This window comes from Rousettus aegyptiacus, unplaced genomic scaffold (genome assembly GCF_014176215.1).
Source record: "Rousettus aegyptiacus isolate mRouAeg1 unplaced genomic scaffold, mRouAeg1.p scaffold_m13_p_5, whole genome shotgun sequence".
NCBI classification, from domain to species: domain Eukaryota; kingdom Metazoa; phylum Chordata; class Mammalia; order Chiroptera; family Pteropodidae; genus Rousettus; species Rousettus aegyptiacus.
In genome coordinates this window covers 31,655,756-31,677,029 of record NW_023416308.1, presented here as the reverse complement: position 1 = coordinate 31,677,029, position 21,274 = coordinate 31,655,756, and the positions used below count along the sequence as shown (strand labels likewise).

Sequence of the window (21,274 nt, the reverse complement as noted above, 5' to 3'; positions counted from 1 at the left end):
CACCTTAGTGTAGGCTTCTCTCATTAACCCGCATCCTCCCAGGTAGCCTGTTTATTTTAGTAATGACCTTCTCTGGCCAATTATTTATACTACCGAGTGTAAAGGACTGATACTAACAGTCAGAATTTCTTCCCAAATAGGAGGAAAAATCAGCCCCTTGGCAAGGTGCTCAGAGATCTCCTATTATGTAGGCAGTGGCTCCCTTTACTCAAATAAATACAGGCCTGACCCACCTCCCTCAGAGCCAAAGAAGAAAAATTTCAGGTTCAGGAACTTTAAAAATACAAGGGCCTTGGCTCTAAGTGCAGTCAAGTGAGAAGATGCATGGAGGAGGGACCTGGGGCAACAGCTGCCTTGCTACCAGGGCTGTAATTGTAATGATTCTTCATTCTTAATGTTAATTTTGAAGTTTTCCAAGGAATTATTTTACTTAGTGTCAACAATACAGATAACACTGTTGATAAGCTCTTTATATTCTAGTAGAAAAACTGGTCAGTTTCTGCTCTGGGGCCTATTAGCTAGGCCCCCACTTGAATCACTCTGGCAGTGTATGCCTGGCTTCATTAATGGCATTGACAAGCTGCCCACACCAGGAGGATTCTGCAGCAGAGACTGTCTGCTTTTTCTTACATGCCGCTCTGTTTCTTCCTTCCCCGTGCCTAGTGGCCTCTGCTCTCAGGTAAGCATTGGGCCAGCCTGGCATTTGTGAAGGCAGAGCATCATCAAAACTGCTGAGAACTTCCCCAGCTGCCAGGATTCCATCAGCTAGGAATGCCTGGCTGTCCTTCGGTCCTTGTCTGAGGGACAAGGCAACCAGAAGAGAGTGAAGCCAAATGATTTATGTTTTGATGCTGAAGGACTTGCCCCCAAGTCTCCTTTTTCTGGTAGTTCTTTCTACCTAAGCTGACAGAGTCACTAACAAAGAAGATGGCAAGACTACAGGGTCTCACATTACCCAGAGGAAGGGGCTTTATGGTCCATAGCATACCATCTTTTTTTTTTTTAAGGTTAAAAAAAAGAGGGCAGTCTCTTTAAAACACTTGCTAAATAAGGAATAGAATTTAAGTCAAGAGAAAGCAATCAGCTTTGAGATACTAATGAAGCACCTGCATATTGAGAAAGTGTGTTCAGAGCCAAGGTCTGACTATGCAGTTGTGCTCACAGAGCCATAAAGAGGTATTAAGGAGGTAATTAACTTTTCCTCAAGAGAGTAACCAGGAGAAGAAGTGAACTTTCTGGTCCAGGACCTATGTAAATGACGTAAATCATCTATAAGTAAAAGTTGATCTCTCCCCAATAAGATATCCTATCTTTCCCATTCTCAACATAGCAAATGCTAGATATTAATTTCTGTTCTATAAGCCCTTATAATGAGTGGACCTTAATCAAATCACTCTGTGCCATAGAGGGCCTATTCTTCTGCATGGTGGGGACCATTGACCTCTTCCTCTTTTCTGGGGCTACACCACCTTCACAAACATTCCCCATCATACATACTGGGAGCAGAGGCAAAATAGTGTCTTCAAGGTCACACAGAAGAACTAAGCCTCAAACTCATGTATTCTGATTCTAGATATGTTTTTCTTATTAGTTTAATAAACAACTTAGACCTAAGTAGTTGAGTTTTTATTTACATTATGCTATGTTTAATTGGGCATTAAATGACTGATAAGTAAAAGCTAATAGGTATGACATTTTCTTTAAAGAAAAAGTCTGTTAGTTTCATTTTCTTTTCAAATTTAAGAGGGTTTACCTCTGCGAAAATAAAGTTTTCATAACCGGAAAACATAGGTCACTGAGAGTCACAAAATCTGGTGTCAAGTGCAGGACCTGCTAAGTACCAGATGTATGATTTTGGATAAATTAAATAACTTCATAGAACTTCAACTTCCTCATCTTTAAAAGTGTGACGACTCCATTTTAGACACATTGTGAAAATGAAACTAAGAGTTTGTAAAGAGTCTTGTAAACCATAACTCATGAATGCAATTTGCCCTTTACAATGGCCTGATATTCTTGGTATTTTCACTTCATCTTTAGGAAGCATACCACATCGTCTCCCAGAATGATATTAAACACATTTGTGCCAGTTCATGGATCAGGTTAGTTAGCTGTCCCTGTGAAAATATGGAGCAGATCTCTGAGGGGTCTTGGACAAGTGACTTTGGGCAAGTCACACTGTTTGAAAGAATGGGACTGTATTATACCATATCTAAGACCCCTCACAGCTTTATTAGCCAATGTTTCTAAGTACTATTTACAGCTACTTCATAATTTTGCCTCCCTGAGTTTTCCCTTTCTGAATTTTCTTCTTCAATGGTACACTAGCATTAAACCTTTTCAATATTCTGTTATTATATTTCCATAAGCTTTAGTTAAATAGCAAATATAATGCTGTTTATCGCTATTTTTAAAAATCACTTTTGTAAATATGTGTTCAGCAGCTATAGAATGCAGAACAGAAAACTATAACTGAGAGATTAAAAACAAAGAACTTAGCATACCTGTCCTTAGTGAATATGCAAATTAGTAGAGGAGATCAACATTTTAATACTGATGATAATAAAAATTATTAGCTATCGTCATTGTTTAAGCACTTAGAATGTATGCCAGAAACTGTATTCAGATCCTGTACATATATTCTGTCAACAGTTGTGAGATAGGTAGATTAATTCCCATTTTACAGATTAGTAAAATGACTCCCAGGTCAAATACTGTTGCCCCAGGTCATATAGTTAGTAAGTAGTAAAACTAGTTTGACTATAAAACTCATCCTTTTATTCCTAATTCATGTTACATCTCATGTCTTTAATAGAAAGCTGGCTATATTGACACATAAGAAGATAAAGCCATTTCTACAGGAGACAAAGATATTAAATCTAAATTAATTTTTGCCTTCTATGAACTGTAATTTATATTTTTTCACCTCAACAGACGTAAAAGCCCCTAGTCCTGTTATGAAAATAAAGATTGTACTTATAAAGCCAGTGGATTCATTAATTTAACAAATATGTCTTGAGTGCCTATTATGTGATAGACATGATCTATGTATGCACAGAAAAAGAGGTGAAGAATGAGCAAAAATCTTTGTTCTTGTGAAGATTTGCTGTTGGTGTGTATTTTATCAAAAACTAACAACACACAGACAAATAAATAACTTTATGGTCACTCTCGTAGGATGATGAATGTCTCCCCTGGGTTGATTTTCTTCACTTGAATTTCTCATTTGTCTTAAAGTTATACGGGAAAAAAAAAATAACAGTTTGAGCTCAAAAGTTGTACAGCTATTAGATGGAACTTTTAGATGAGTATTTTTGGCTTAGACTTGCTCAAAAAAAAAATTCATAATGAGGTTTCATTTTGCCCCACCATCTCCACACCAGTTATCTATTGCAATAGATGAGAACAAAATTTCTCTTTTTCATTTTCGGTGGTCATTGAAATGGCTTTTAAATACTTCTAAATGGCATCGGTCTTAGTTGAATTCAGAAATACATATAACATTTCTCCCTTGCTTCTTTGACAGACCTTTAAAATTAGTCAACTTTGAGAGATTTGCTTTGGTTTTCTGAGTTCTTTGAAGATGAATCAGAGAGCTGCTTCATCAAATTTAAAGTCTAGGCTTTAGTACTTTCTAACCTACATTTCCCCCAGTTCTATCATTTTTCATGACACACCCGGTCATGACATCCTGGTTTGGAGTCACTGCTCCCTGTGGTGTAAGTTTCTCTTAGACAAGCTGCAAGAAACTACAAAGAAGAAGACAAATGTTTCAAAATGAAATGTAGCAACCATCCTCTTTGAGAAGAAAACATTAATTACATTTTGATAGAGTTATAATTGGATTTTACTTCTAGCTTTTTTTGATAGTTATTCTAGCTATGGAGTTAACATACTCCCAACATCTTTTATTCAGACAGTTTGAGAAAAGGAAGAAAGATTTATTTGTAATTATCAGAAATAAACACAGTTCCTGCAAAATAAACACAAAGGAGCAGAACCTGGCTTGGATCCCACCTCATTAAAGATGCAAATTAGGAACAGACCATTGAAATGGGAAGTTTCACTAATCCTTTCTCAACAATGTAAATCATTAAATTAGCCTGGGGTTCAATGACATCTGCAGTGTGTAACAGGGGTTTTATACAAGGGATCCCAAAAGGAGCAGCAACTTCCTTTGGGCCTCTATCATTGTTCTACTTGGTATTTATTTTGAATCATGGGCATAAAACATCTTCACTTAATGCCTATTTCCACTTGCTGTCATTTTATTGTCTACCTAACCTATAGAGCTGTCCATTCCTTGATGCCGGTCCATCTGTGATCTCTCTCCAAACCTTCTGGTCTATTTCTGGTTGATCAGCATCAGACTGTCCTTCAGGTGCTGGTCCCGGGTTCCCTGAAGCAGATGTGTGTGGATCATCAATTTTAACTCAGACTGTGCAACTAGCCTTTGGGGAACATGGCAATTCCAAATACAACACTGAAAATGAAGACAGAAATCACAATGCCTTGCATTGGAAAATGGAGTTTTCACAACGATCTTCTCTAGGTTTTCTCACCCATGACTGACTAAATCAAGGAAGGTCTGATCTGTCCTCACCAAAAGAACTACTGAGGAAGATGGAGAAGAACACACTGGAGTCTATCAAAACTAACTTATTAACTTGCAAATGATGCAAGCTGATGAATTTCATTGGCCAAATAATTACCTCTCCAATCCTCAAACCCCTACTCCAAATGTGAAGATGTTTTAAACCACCAAACTATGCAAACACTTTGTGGCCAGCACGTGGATTCTCTAGAACAAAAGTGGAGATTCCTCTTACTATTCCAATTCCTTTGCTACTGAAAACACTTCAGTAGGAGCATATTTGTTCCTATTCTCCGGTGTCCCAAGAATGTTTCATAAGCTGTCCATTTATCCCAAATTTCTAAAACTGTTAAAAGTTTATGTTTGTGTCACTATGTATTCTGTTTTCTCATAGTGATGTTTTGGATGTCTTAACCTGGACACATTACTTATAAGTCCATCAGTAATATTTCCTTCCCACTCAAAACTCATTTTCAGAGGGAAACACTCCTTAAAGGAGATCAGTCAAAAAGACTGTTGTTCAGATAATCAGATGATTTGCTGACTTCTCTGCAGGAAAACAGATAGCCATTCTGAATATTTGGAGTATTTTTAATATTACTCAGTTATTCCCTAAGATACTTCTCACTAGTAGAAGCCTATATTTCAATTTCAACAGTCATACAAATATTGTAGATTCATTGGGCAGGAACTGTAACAATTTCTATTTTAAATAAGATCTACTATAAATGTAGGCACATGATAAAAACTAATTAATAAGAAGAATGGCAGTGCTCTTAGAAAATTATTTTACTGTCTCCTATGTATCACCATTAGGAATTTTTCTTTCTCACTATGAGACCAAATTTTACTTGATTTAGCTTTATCCCATTAATGTTAATTTTGCCGTACTAAGTATTATGTTGATTTCGATGCTCTGCTAAAGGCTTGGACTTCATTTCCCAATCTATGTAGTTCTTATAAACTGCTCTGCCTTAAGCTACATATATATATATAATTTCATCTAAATACCAAGAAGTGTTGTAGCATTGATTTATGATTTGAGATCTATGACACAAATTCTATGTTCTTTAACAAAACTTAAACTACAGCCTTTCTTCAGCACAGAAAACTATTTTTTTTTAATTTCTCTCATTTCTATTCTTTCCTTTTTAATCTCTCAAATACTCAGGGAATTAAAAGCTGAACTCATATTTAAATGAGTTTCTCCCATCTTAATCTCACCATTTAATGTCATATCATAGTGTTTTCCATCTGAAAGCAACTCTCCTGTTTGTCACAAAATCAACTTCCAAATTGAAGTACTAAGTACCAAGTATTTAGCAAGTGATTTGGTTCTTGTAATATCTTCAGTCTAATTTACATCAGTCACATTCTTTTGCATGCAACTGCTTCCATTCTCTCTGAAAAGCAGAGGGCTAGACTTTTTTAAGTTAAATGTTTGATATAAAACAGATATTCTACTAATTTGCTTTGCAAATTGAGCTCTCTGTGATTTAATGTGATTTAATGTGTAACGCATTCTAAGAGACTTTAAAAATCTATAGATAACTTGCTGTGCCATTTACACAAAGACACTTAACCAGTCTGGTTTTCATTTTTCCTAGCTTGGAAATGATAATTCTACAACCTATTTCTTTAATAGAGATAAAGTTTGTAAAGATTCTTAAAAAAGAAATTTAAAAATGTTGTCCTGTGGGGATAAAGAACATATATAATAATTATTATTATTGCTTTTCTGTTGAGCAATCATACAATTTTTTTCCCATAATTTTTGTCAAAAGCTAAATTTAAAAAAATCCTCTAGTATACTAAAGATACAGCATAAACTTTCTACAAAGAAGAAAAGTGAATGGATAAACATACTTTTCTTCGCTCTTTTTCTTCGATCAGGCAGTAAATGATGAAATGAGAGAACGAGACCACTGAACTGGTGGCTGAGACATAGTCCTGACTTTGCCAAAAACTAGATGTGTGTCCTTGGGAAATTAAAGAGATTTTCTGGGCCTCAGTTATCTCATCTGAAATATCAGGGTATTAGAGGCAAGGATTGTCAAGACCTTTTGAATTAGTACCTATGATTTAGAATTTGTCTTTATAACCTCTTTCAAGGAACAATACTATATTTAATGCAGCCTGAAAATAATGGTATCACTATTTTTGATGGATTTGGTACTAGATAAATTTATATTAAGTTGAAACAAGCTTCATTTTCAGCACATGAACATATTGTCTAATAGTTTTGAAATGTAAAAAAAGAGACCCTTTTTGTCTATCTGAGAAACAATGTGTTAGTAAAATGAGTTGCCTGTTCTTTGTACTCCTGAGCTGTCCCATGGATTATATGTGACACGTAATAAATCCTAACACTGCTTTTTCACTCTTAAAGTACATCTCCATAATTATTTTTAATACAAGTTTTGGGCTATTTTCAGAATATATGAGGAAAGTGCTCAATAAAGTCATTTAAATTTTGAAGGGTAATTTGACCGTTACATTAGGATTTTCACTGGATTATGTAGTGAGGTCTCCTCACTAGGAATAAGCCCCTCCATTTTTCCTTATTGATTTGGAATAATAGTTTATAAAGAGCAAAGACTGTCCAAATTCTGTGGTCAACAAAAGTGTTTTTTGTTGTTGTTTTGTTTTGTTTTGTTTTGTTTTTCCAGAAGGGTAGGGCAAAGACTCTCTGCATACTGACACAATTGTGATTTGAGAACCCATTCCCAGCTAAGATAATGAAAGAGAAAATACATGCGACCATCCTTATGCAGTGGTTCAAAGGTAGACTTGAAGTCAGGGATGGCTCAGGAGAAAATTTCCTTAGCTATATTTTTGACTGAGAAAATTTCCTTAGCTATATTTTTGACTATATTATAATAATAATAATATAATAATTATAATCATAATCATAATCATAATCATAATTAACAACCGGATTCTGAAGGGCAGTAAGGAGGTGTCATGGGTATGAAAAGCAGAATTGCGTAGCATTCAAGAACACAGTCAATGTAGTTAGTACACATGAATTCACAGCCAGCTTGGTCATTTACTTCCTTGTGAGATCTTGTGTGAGTTGCTGAACCTTAAAAGAAATTCTGTCTCATGAGATAAGTTACATAAAATGTATCAATGGATTGGGTTATTTTCTTTTGCCAAGCTAACTTTATAAAGTTAAGAGAGAATTAAAATGTGCAGAATTTGGTCTATGCCCATGCCACCTTGAATGTGCCTGATCTCGCCTAATCTCAGAAGCTAAGCAGGTTTGGGCCTGGTTAGTCCTTGGATGGGAGACAACCTAGGAATACCAGGTGCTGTAGACGTAAAAAAGAAAATGTGCAAAATAACTTTAGTTAACATTTGCAGGAAAAAAAGTTATAGAAGTGTTCCTATCTAATGCTGAGAAAAAATGACTTGCCCTATGACATTTGACAGGTATATAAACAGAAACAGAATATCAAACAAATTTCATTGACCCTATATGAGACAAACACCTAATCACAATGGCCCAGGCCTTAGTATATCAATCAAAATGTAGGGTTCAACTTCACCTAAGCTTGTGGTCCCCACACTTCAGTGTGCATGAGAATCATCTGGAGGGTCTATTTAAAGATCACTGGGTCCCACTCCCAGAGTTTCTGTATCAATAGGCCTGGAGTGGTGCCAAAGGACAGTCATTTCTAACAAGTTCCCAGGTAATGCTGATGCTGCTGGCATAAGAAGCACATTTTGAGGACCCGTGGTTTAGACAATATATTGAAATCTCCCAGTGTCTATTAGTGCAATAACATCAGTATAGGAGAGTGTCAGAGGAAAGTTTAAAAGAAGCTTTTTGCTTGGAATAATTAGCTTACTACTTCCTCTCTGAATACCAGTGTTTAAGGCTGAAAGGAGGAAAATGTAGTAGTTGTTGTGCCAAGCCATTCTTTTATCTTTCTACTGATAATACATGGATCTCTTCAATGAGTCAATTAAATATTATGGGTGTATGGCATGTTCGATTGTGTGTGTGTGTGTGTGTGTGTGTGTGATATTCTGGCTTAGAGAACAGATAAAGAGAGACCAGGGCCATAGCATTGGCATATTGATAGTCTAGCTTCACTTCGAGCCTAACCAACAGAAGTTTAGACTATGATGTAAGACTTAGCTGGAAAGCAACTGTTAGTTTAAAACAAAATGTTCTAAGAAACTATAAGACCTCCATGTAGAAAATTGTATATGTATAAGGACAACATGGGAAAGGTATTACAGAACCTTTAAGTTTGATTCATTCTCTCTTTAGAGCACTGATAAGATCAAACATAGGGCTCACTAAGTGGCAGATATTGAACTACGCATGCCTCATAACAACCCTGAGATGCATCTTATCAGAATCCCCACTTATGTAGAAAGAAACCGAGGCACAGATAATTTTTTTACAGTTAAGATCATTTTATATGTTAGATAATGTATACTTGATGAAAAACATTTAAATATATGAAATAAAAATGAATAAATAAATAATAGACCAGCATACATTCAATGGCAAGAAGATATTTCAGTCATGGATAAATACCTCCTGGTTTTCCCTTCTCCAACCAGAACTGCTAGTGAGCCTGCTGGGCCAATTTAAAACTAGATGGAAGTCCTTGTGAAAATGGTCTGTTGGTTTTCACAGGATTCTCCAAGTCCTCTTTGCAATTGTGTCTACCTCTGCGTTATTTCTCCTAGCAACTAACTCCATTTCCTTTCCCAGCAGGATGGGCTCTAAAGTGTCACAGAGCTTATGTAAAGTGCATCTTTAAAATGTAGGATAACAGTCATTGAACATCTCCTCACATGTCCGGTGCTGGCCCAGCCATCTCAGTGACAACACCTGGTGCATTCTCATGGGGCATTTCAAGCTTTTGTGCCAATAACTCATATTTTTTATACTGTTATCAAATCAGAGGCTGTTACATGGAGAATAAAAGCCCATGCCCATCCAGTATCATTACCAAGTCTAATGAACATCTGATTATTTTCACGATTTAAATGTTCATCTACTCAGCATGAGAAGGAAAAAAAAAATTAAAACCAGTTCTCCCTTTTCTCCCAGAGATCCATTTTTGTTCTTGTGACCAGCCTAGGATGCTATTTCAGAGTGGGCTGAGGAATCTAAGCTTCGGCTGACAGTATTGATAGATTTGAAGGTGTTGATTAAGGGACATGATATGGCAAAATATCCTCCTGCTTGCAACCTAGTGTTTGCAGAATCATAAGCTTGCAGAACACGTGCTTCAATCAGCTGGCTGTGTAAGAATTCAATCAGTGTTAATCTAACACAATGTAGCACCTGCTCCCCAACTGATTTCTAGTGTTCTTCAATCAAAAGCAGCAGAAGAAAAGCATCATTTATTGCAAGCAATGTTAGCAGACCTGAAAATTCAAGAACCTGAAGTTCAATAGGAAGATCAAGTTTGCCTTTTGCTCCTCTTCCTTGTTGAGATGCTATAGAAAGACTAAGCCATTGTTCACAAAGAATGTAGGAGAAGCTTTGGCATGTCCAGCAGTACATTTCCTCCCTATAAAATGGGTGTAGCAATTAAGTGCTTGTAATTAACATTCATTGCTATTCTGCTCTTGTTTTTATAGGATCAGCCATATTTTGGGGGCTTGGCTGGTTTTCCTCTAAGCTACAGCATAGCGTACAAAGGACAGATGAAACTAGTAAGCTGTATTAAAAAGGGCTTGACCATGTTACCCTCCTATTCAGGCTCAGACTGAGAGGCAGCTGGCCTCTTCACTGGAAAATTAATAAACTATCCACCTAAGGGAGGTATTTCAGTGCCATAGGAAAGAAGCCACAGTAACATAATCCCACCTACTTTTTAAGCTTCCTGAAGACAAGGACTAGTAAATCTTGTTCACAATTTCATTCTGGATGGTTAGAATGGATCCTGGCTCATAATAGGTGCTCCATAAATGTTTACTGAATGAATAATTAAACAAAGCAGACATCCCCAACATTTATGTGCAAAGGTGTCTTCTACCACACAAGTTCATACAAAACTTTTTTTAAAAAAATCGATTAATTATTGAATTGAAGTGGACCATGGATCAACTTTCTTCATTGAGTTTAAAGGTCCCAGCAAATGGATAGAATATATTTTCCTAAAACAAACACTTATGAACAATGTATTCTGTTCTTTGCAATTTAAACCCTTAACTTGATAGTGCAATTCACAATATTTGACTTCAGACAGAAAATCTGTGACTAGTATGAGTAATGGAGAATTTGGTATCACTGAAGAATATGTCTTATGTCCCCAGCTCTTTGCCCAGAAGGATTATTTTATAGCAGGTTGAATTCTTGACTAATTATCTTCAAAACAGCTGGACTACCGGATAAACTCTATCATAATGCATAGTATAAGAGCAAATAAGGATAATTAAACTTTGATTTCAGACCAGACTGATGAAGGGAGTGAGTAGGGAGACTGTTAAAAATAGAAGGCAGGAGACAGCATAAAAATAGTTACCTCTTAAAATCCTTCATCAGAACCAAAAAACTATAACTTATTGCTAATATTCTGCAACTAATTTTGATAAATTTTTATTTTAATCCAATTATTTAGTTTGCTTTGGGGGAACACCTAATCGATTCCTCTGGGTCTCTAAATTGTTTAAAACAAATTATAAAAACAAAACAAAACAAAAAAAAAACAAACAAAAAAAATCTTAATTTCATCAGAAATATACAGCTAATAGAATTAGCACCTAAACTTCCTGTGGGCAAAAGTAACAACACCCTCCAAACATAGAATATATACAAAAAGGAAAACTTAGCTGAAAAATAATAAAATCATACTCATGGGAAGTGTTATGAAGCATTCTTGCCAAATGCAAAATCTGTAAATTACCTGGGTAAGCAATCAGCTTCAGATTATAATTGCCAATTTGAGAAAATTTCACCAACAATTAAGCAAAATCAAATAACCCATTTGAGGAAGTAGAGTGGTGACAGGCCACCACCTTTTCCTTCTTGTTAAGGCTTACTATAATTTGTTTTTATTTTCCTTTAGAAATTAAGATTCCATTCTCTTTTATTGGGCTAGAAATAATCAAGGGCCTACAGAGAGGGAAGCAGACACATCTAAAGAGTCATCTCTGAGTTATTTGGTTCCAGCATGGAAATAGGAGTCCTATGAGGCTGGATGGAAATTGTCTTGACCCAATAATAAGAATCTTAAACTCAAACAGCAAAGCCTACATGACTCATTATCCTAGCCTATCATACCAGACTAGTTCCATAAATTAAACTACAAACTAGACTCACTTATAGAATGGCTGCAAGAGTTTATTCCTACATTTGAATTTGTTCCAAGAACTTCCCACAGCTCTGTCACTTGTAGTAATGGACCTTGGTGCAGTCATTTAAACACTTTGGAGTTCAAATTCCCTCTCCAATAAAACAAGGTTCCTTTCACGTTTTAAAATCTATTTATTTTTCTATAAATATTTAATGAGTACCTGCTATGTGCCAGATAGGGTGCTAAGTTAAAAAGATACAAAATTAAGCAAAACCTGTATGCTAGATACTGATAATAGTTTTCCAATATCCTTTCTTCCTTTCTTCCTTACTAAAAGAATCCCAGTGTTGCTCAAAGTGGCAATGTGCCTAGCTAAAACATGTGTCTCCTTAGGCTTTCTTTTCTAGTCAGAGATGATAATGTGACTCAATTCTGTCCAATGAGAAGTAGATAGAAGTTGGCCAAGGAATATTGGCATTATTACTGATTTTATCTGAATTTTATATAAATTTTACTTTTCAGATCCAAATGCTGCCATTCTCTCCTTCCTTCCTTATTTTCGTTCTGGTCTGGAGTGAAAATAAAGGTTGGATTAGGAGCAGGCATCTTGAGATCAGGAAATGATGAGTTAGAATGAAAACCATAGACTATAGGTAACATAGAGGAAAAAAAGACGATGCCTGGGATATTAGTAACAGAAGAAAGCCCCTTCCTAGCTTTGTAAAGCACACCTTTATAATTCTTTATTGACAAGAATCAGCTCCTATTCGGTTTGGCCACATTTTTCAGGTTTTGTTACTAGCAGGCAAATACAACCTCAGCTGAGGCAATGTGTCTTTTCTCTGACATGCTGACGGGATTACGGCTACATATACAAATCAACTAAGATGAAATATGGTGAAAGTTATGAAAGATATAGAGAAAAAGAATAATTGAGAGAGATTAAAAGAAAGAGAGAAACAGAAAAATAGCTTGTTCTTTGGAAGCACAGCACCTTAGCACTTCGCCTGTACTTTCTGGGTGTGGTAGATAAGAAAATCTTTCTGAAATATAATATGCTATATGATCCATAAAGGATGAATACAGTTAATGTGGTGAAGAAGAGGGAAGTAAAGATATGGTGTGTTCTAGGCAAAAAAAAAAAAAAAAAGGCTATAATCAAAAGTGAAATGGCAAGAGTATAACTATGAAATTGTGCAGTTCAGTGTGCCATGGACAATGGACCAGGGAAAGGAAGAGGTGAGTTTGAATGATAACTTATATAACACACTAAAAAGTGTGGGCTTTATTTTTGAAGGACATAGTGAGATACTAAAGGATTTTCAATAGAGGACTGAATAACTTCATTAGTGGAGTCTAGGCTTAGTGTTACATGGGGAAAAGTACCTGGCAAGTTTGTGTGCACAGTATATTTAATTAATGACACAAAAAATGAGGGAAACCTATTTCTCGGGCAAGCTAGGTATACCTAAACTAGGAGCTTCTGGATTGAGGTAATCTCACTAAGTACATGCATTAGTTACTTCTCCTTCTTGACACTTCATTAAGATGATAGTAAAGGGGAGAAAATGAAAGGAATAGTCACAAAATATCAGAGAGAATAGGGGAGGAATCATAAACAGATCAAGAATTTCAGTCAACTTCTGAAAGCATAGAGAAAGATGAACATAGAGTAAAAGTAGCCATACCATACATGGGTGCTCTAGCAGGGATGTGAGCTTGTTGAGCTAAATTTCAGAGTGGCTCAAGACTGAAGGTATGGAAGGCAGGAAGTGGGACTGAAAACAGAGGAATAAACTGTTCACCCACAAAGCAATTGTGCTAATTTTTTTCCCAAGCCTTTTCTTTATATCTTCACACTTATGGAATATAGACAGCCCAGTATTAACCCAGACAAATAGTTTCTCTTCAAATAATAATAATAATAATAATAATAATAATAATAATAATAATTACAATAATAAACATGTTACCAAGAAGTTTGTCATATTCTGGCTTTGGGAATACCTAACACTAAAGGTCAGTTCCATAGTTGTAATAACAAATGTGCGACCTGCTGGTAAATAAAATTAATCACATAAAGCACTCAGAACTTTCAATTCATGGATGAAACCCAATGTGAAAAGAAATTTACATTTCTAATAACGGAGAAACCCCAAACTAGTTATACTGCAGTATCAGTCCAGTTCTTCATAAATATGTATGTACAGTTAAGTGTAAAGGGGAAAAAAGTTGAATGCATTGTAAATTTCTTGCTAGAGGCCATCATGTGACCCTATTCTAAGGCTTTCTCTCACCCTAAACAAAAGTGGATGGAAAAACAGTGGTAGTTAAGAGCGACAGTCCCAGGAGTCTCAGTTCTCTTCCCCTGTGCCAGGCATAGGTGCCCTTTCCCGCTTTTTAGAGTGATTTTTCATGCTACTCCCTCACCTTCTCCCTAGCTGTTAAAAATGATGTCTCCTGAAGAAAATAAGAGAGATGTACTTGAAGAGGCCAGCAGAAGTTGACCCACTAATTAAGAGGTAAAAGATATCAATATAACATAGCAAAATTCCATTATGCGAGCTCCTCATGCCATGCCCTGGAAGCCCCCACTTTAATTCTGCATAGCTTTACCACTGCCCCTCCCTCTCAGAGGCCTCTGAATGAAGTGCACAATTTTGGGGTGCCTGACCATGGTATACTGGCAGTGTATTCATGCAACTGAATGAGTTCATCTAATTAGGGGTTTATTTGTTTAAGTTGTACATGAATATACCAAATTACATTATCAGATCATAGTCTGCTTCTGATTTATTCCTTCTTTGTTCTTCAAGGCTTTGTACATCTAAGCAATTAACCTCTCAAAGAGCTGGAGAACACATAATTATCCTCATTTGTCTAAACGTCGCCAAGATGGCCGCCTTTCAATTAACCTTCTGGGGATGGAAGAAAGTTGGAGTGATATAGTGATCATTTTTAACCTTACTGTATGCTTTTTAAATGTAATTTAATTGAAATAGCCAGATGATAAAATAGTCAGATACTGTTTCCACAGGTAAAAGGATCAAACAGGTTTTGAGGGAGAGATGACTGGAAAATTGACAGAGCTAATGGAACAGATGATGCATTGCATCAGAGAGAACTTAGTCACAGCAATCTATGGAGTTATATCAATGATCTTCAGAGCCAAGGCCCACTGGAATCCCAGAACCAGATGGCAACAAACACATATGCTCTAGCCTTTCATTAGCTCCAGCAGACTGTGGGAGACCAAGGAATAAATGATATTATTGCTCAAGAAGAGAAATTAGGAGGATGAAAGAAGCTAACTGTTATTGAATACCTAGTATCTGCCAGCATTCGGCTAGGCACTTTAGGTACAGGATCTCATATAACAAATTTGTACATGAATATATCAAATGATATCTCCCTAGACACTCCAAACTGATGAGAACAAAAATAGGGCACACGAACGAGGACTTCCTATATAGCTACATTATTGCTTTATTCAGGGATATGTCTGAGAAATAGTTTAAAGGGATATTGTTTTAAACAATATGCAGAATTGTTTAACAAAGCGAGATTAATTGCCCTAATAAAGCCATCTGTAGCATTCCTTATATGTCATTTCCTAATATATATTATAAGTGTGTATGTATCTTTCAAATCTAATATGTACAATCATATTGCACACTAAATAATGATGATTCAAATTGTATTCAATTCTGAGTAGTGCTTTCAAAGAGAAATATTAATAAATACTCATGTTTCTTGAAATCATGTTATTGAAGGAATCAGAAAATAACTGGAGATATTGAACCTGAACTTCGTCTTAGGGCATGTATGACAGGTCTCTTCAAATAGAAGGGCTGTCAAGTAAAAGAGAAAGAAGACTTAATTCAGAGGAAATAAGCAAAGCCAATAGGTAGAATTTCAAGGATGACAGAAACTGCCAATTTATATTTAGCCAAAATATAACTATTGAGATGTACTATGTTGGAATGTGCTCTTATTTTGAGGCACTATTATTTATAGTGTGCTTCTGTGACAGTGAATATTAAAGTGGGAGCTAAATGAACCTTTATGCAAGAAATACTAAAAAACAGATTTCTATGTCGAATGGGTAGACTGAAGAACTTCTCCAGTTCTTTCTGACTCTTGTTATATGACCTCCAGTCCTCATGATCACAAAGGTTAATAATTTCACTTAGAGAAATTAACATTTTATTTTCCTGAACATACCACTTTTCTTCCCTCTGTAGTCCAAAATTCCTCAAATAGAGTGGGATTACTGTAGTCACATGGCAGTATCACAAAAAATAGGAGAAAAAATCTTAAAAATCAATGGCACTTCCATATGTACAGATTTTTCTATTTAGGATATAATTTGGGATGCTAAAATAATCATTGTTATTTTCTTATACTGAGCTGTGATCAAAGGACAACATTAACTGTTAACTAAAGAATGAAAATCAGACACAGTAGATATAGGAGGTAAAAGTCACCTAGATCTCTCTTCCTCATTGGTGTTATTGGGGTACAATTGATTTACCCAGACTTCAACAATAGAAAGGGTCAGAGAAGATAAATATATTTTTTGCTCCTTGGGAAACATTGAAAGTTCATTAATTAGAAAATAAAGTGAAACTAGAAAATTTTCTCCGTGAGCCTGAATAAGGTATATCCAGATAGCTCTAAAAATTAGACACAATAGTAATACTTTTTCTTACACAAACAATATGGTAACCAATATCACAATATATTTTAAAAAGTAAAGAAGACAATACTTTAACACAACAATATTTTTTTCTGAATGCTCATTCCATATTGAGCATATTTAAATGAAATGGCCATCTGTCCCTTGACTTGAGTTTTTATTTTTAGCTTCGTGGGTCATATAGTTTCACTTTTCTTCAAATAAACATGGTAGGCATTTAAGAAACATAAAGGGAAACTCACTAGTTGTCACTTCCTTCTCCAGAATTTTCTGGCAAGCTGTGCTCTAACCTCCTGCAGTGATATTCATCAATAATGCACAGCTGATAACCCCTTGTCTCCACCTGCATTTGTGGAGCACCTTTCACTTGTCTGATGGAAACAGGTCAGCAGCCAGTGTAGTTTGTGAGAAAGGGTGAAGCCTTTCCAGCAGGAATTCTTTTTCTTCATATTTTTAAAAAGCTTTTTATTTTGAAATAATTTTAGATATATAAAAGAGTTGCAAAGATAATACAGAGAACTCTTGTAAACCTTTCACTTAACATCTTCTAAAACCTTGTTACAATAATCAAAACTAAGACACTAACTTTAGTACAATACTATTAACTAAAGTACGGATTGTACTGACATTTTCCCAGTTTTTCCACTGATGTCTAGGACTGCATCGACTCTTCCACACTGTATTTAGTTGTCATGTCTTCTAAGTCTCCTCTAATCTGTGACAGTACCTGTGGTCTTTTCCTGTCGTTTACAACTTTGACTATGGATAGTGATGGCTAGGTATTTTGTAGAATGTACCTAAATTTGGGTTTGTCTGATATCTCCTCATGATGGTTAGCTCGGATGCTAATGAGCTTCATTACATCATATCAGAGGGAATAGGAAATACACTCGGCATTACTTGTAATGTCAAATTTAGTCACTTGGTAAAGTGATATCTGTCAAGTTTCTCCACTGAAAAGTCACAATTTTTCCCTTTCTGCACTATTAATTAGAAGACAGTAACTGAGTCCATCTCACACTCTGAGGGAGGGAATTAGGCTCCACTACTTGGAGAGAAGAATAGCAAAATATTGTGATTTGTTAAAAACAACACAATGACTAATATACATCGTGGAGAGATACATTGAGGCTATGTGGATATCCTTTATCTCCTTACAGTTTTTCCCACTAATTTGGGCTTTCATGAGTGAACCCTGCCTCAAGCAGGCATTGTTTGTAATACAAGTTCACTTTAATGGGGGTATATGGACACATTTAAAATAAATTACCATGCAACATTATCTCAATTAAAACTGGTTGTGTTTACTAAATATTTGTTAATATATATAACCAGTAATTTCAGAAATATTTCCCACCTGTAACCTAGGACACAATGGACATATTGTCATGGTTCTCCAGCTCTGGTATACACTGGTGTCATATATGAAGCTTGCTAAAAATGAGGAGGCCAAAGCCACAAATATTTTTGTAGAATATGAACTTCATGTAGAACGAATTTAAGTGGACTAGAATTTGATGTAGACCGAAAGAGTAAGAAACAGTTGTCTATTAAGTCCAGTGGGGTTTTTTTTGTTTGTTTCAATTGAAAAACTAATCAATGACAAAGTATAAAATAATATAATATTTACAGTATAAGGTTTACAGTATTAATTTGGATACAAATATCTCGAAGGTGGAAGTTGTCCCATCACTAAAATAATCAATCAGTAAAATACCTATACTATGATCAATGTGTTGGCATACATTATAAGAGAAATATGAAGATATGTAAGACTTGGGTCTGACAGAAGTTGTTTGCTGTCTGGTTGGAATGATAAAACAATTAATTCATTAACTGCTTAGTTGTCTAAGAGCCAATGTTGGGACTGACTCTAAAAGTAACTGAAGAACCAGAAAATGAGAGGTGAAGAGGGGCTAAAGAAATCATGAGAAGTTTCATGAAGGAAGCACAATTAAAGATAGATTTTAAATGTTGAAGAGGGTGAAGAGGAGACAGAAGTTGAGGAAGGAAGAGAGGGAGAGAGGGAGAATTGTCCAAGGCTTAATCAACACCAAGGACAGAGAGGTTAGTAGATGAATGAGATCTGCTTGGGAGGACATTGAAGGCCACATAATAAAATGTGGACTTAATGTAAGTATCAAAGGGATAGCCTAATGATAGGGGTGTTTTAGGAAAACCAATCCATCATTTATTGTTTTTCTCTCTCAACATACCCACAAACATTTTTCTGCAGAAGGGGTACTCGATTAACATTAATGATAAACTGATGCGAAGCCTCAAAAGAATCTCAAAATGTGAAAAAAAGGGAAAGAACACCAAAGAATGACACAGAAATAGGACAAATACAAGAAAGCACACTTGAATAATAGATAAAACTGCCCAAAACATATAATGGGGTGTTGATTCCTGCATATGAGTATTAGGTAGGGTTTTAGAACTGACACAAATTTATAAATCAACTTAAAATAAATCACCTGGGTTTTATTCTAATATTAGTCCCTTGAATTAGATATTATGTTCATTTTACAGTTTATGAAATTTAGGCTCAGAGAATGTTAGTAACTTTCCCAGGAAAACAGAGTCAACAATTGGCAGAGTTTTTTGAGGTGACATCCTGTAGGAATCATAAACCACCTAGCATCACTGTGTGTGTGTGTGTGTGGTGTGTGTGTGTGTGTGTGCGTGTGTGTGTGTGTGTGTGACACACACATAGTATATATTATATATGTGAACACTTATGCCATGCATATGGTATATACAGTTGACCCTTGAGCAGTGTGGGGGTTAGGGGTGCAGACCACGCCATGGTCAAAAATCCAAGTATAACTTTTGGCTCCTCAAAAACTTAATTACTAACAGCCTACCATTGACCAAAAGCCTTGCCAATAACAAAAACAGTCGATTAACCCATATTTTCTTTGTTATATGTGTTACATAATGGATTGTTGCAATAAAATAAGAAAGAGAAAGCATAGTTACAGTATTGTAATATCCATGTATAGGCGGATCCACACAGTTCCAGCCTGTGTTGTTCAGGGTCAGCTGTCCAAGTTCACAAACAAAGCGATCTACCCTTCTTGCCCCTACTCCTTCCATGTCAACAGGTCTCTCTTAAAATAACAAAAAGACATATACAATGATGCTATATGTAAAGAATAGCTTACACAATGAATATTCTACCAAAATATCAATAACAGTCTACCTTAAATATATGAATTTGTTCTAGCCCTCACAATTGGCAGAGCCTATTTGAAAATAATCTGGATGAATTACTTAATTTTTAATGTATCTCCTCTTTGTATTTCCTCCCTCTTAAAGCTCTTGTCCCATAAGGTAGTAGCAGGGAACTATTCCTGGAGAGGAGGGAAGGGTTAGTAGTGCAGCTGTGTCTTGCAGAAATGTACCTTAGAAAATGAGATAGGATGTTGTTTGCAATTGATTTTGTAGAGGAGAATGGGAAGATGAATATAATTAGCAGAACTGCAGGCTACTCAGAGCTTCAGGCTGGCTTTCTCAAAACCTATAAGTGTTCCACAGGTGCCCCCACCTGTCCCCCACATCCCTCCTCCCCAACAAGTGGTCAGACACGAGCTTGCCTGTCTCCATGGAGAGAATGAAGGTCACCACTTAATAAAGCTCCCCTTTGGTAGAAGAGCTGTCATCGTGAAATTGTCTGTATTTATTTCAATAAAAGAAAGGTTTGGTTGCGATAGTGTCTGACACTGGGCACAGTCTTTTCCCTCTTTCAAGCTGCATAGTCTAATAAATATGTATCATTTCTAACAGAAAGTATTGGGTCAAACTCCCACCCCCAAGAACACGGGATTAAGAAGACAGCGCCAGCTGCTTTTGCCAGCTCTGCTGCCGCATGTCAATAAAACTCTGAGGTTCATCACATTTCATTCGCTGACAAGCGTGGCCTTCCAATTCATCTCTGAGCTGCTGCTTCCTGCTCAGCATGAAATCGGGCCCACCAAAAAGCAATTTCAGCTCCTGCTTCTTGCAGGGTTCCCAGTTTTGATGTGAAGCTCTGGCACTGGGCAGCCTGGCAGTCAGGGAATGAGAGAGGAAATGACATGCAGTTTACAAAAAAAAAAAAAAGTTATATAATAGAATTTTAAATCCTGCTAGCCCAAATCAGCTTAAAGCACATCTCTCTTCATTGCTGGTGTAAGAGATGCTCATCTCTCTCTAAAAGTGTAGTAATTAAACAAAGTTCATCTCTGCTTTCCAGGACCAGGGTCTGCATGTGTTTTTCACATCCAGCATGTTCTCATTTAAAAAGGCATATGCATTTCTTCCTCCTTTACTGCATTTCTGTTTCCTTTGTTTTCTCTCTTCTATCTGAGAGAGTAAAAGAATTGGGGAGTTCCTTTAACATTTTGAGAGAGCAGTCATTATTTCATTCTAAAAATGTAATGTCACTCAGAACAAGATGCTTTATCATAAAATTATAATGACACGAGTCGTAATTCATCATGTGCTTTATTTTCCGATTCATTATTGAATCCACCCAAGATTCTGAAATAATGTCTTCTAATTCTACAGGTGCAATACTTTCTGGTAATTACTCTAAATTACAATTACCTTTTCCAGTTTTCAGGAAGGGATTGGTAAGAAATCATCTAGTTTATCAATAAGGTGAATATCTTTACACTCTTCTAACCAATATGCAATAAGAAACTCTAAGAACTTTACAAAATAAGC

General features: G+C 36.0%; 1 protein-coding gene and 1 pseudogene across 10 annotated transcripts in view; one reads left to right on the top strand and one right to left on the bottom strand.

The window, feature by feature from the left end:
• Positions 1-21,274, bottom strand: part of OPCML (opioid binding protein/cell adhesion molecule like) — a 1,143,910-nt gene that overhangs the window by 340,258 nt on the left and 782,378 nt on the right. The gene's annotated exons all lie outside the window — the stretch shown is intronic.
• LOC118603098 lies at positions 7,799-7,917 on the top strand (annotated as a pseudogene).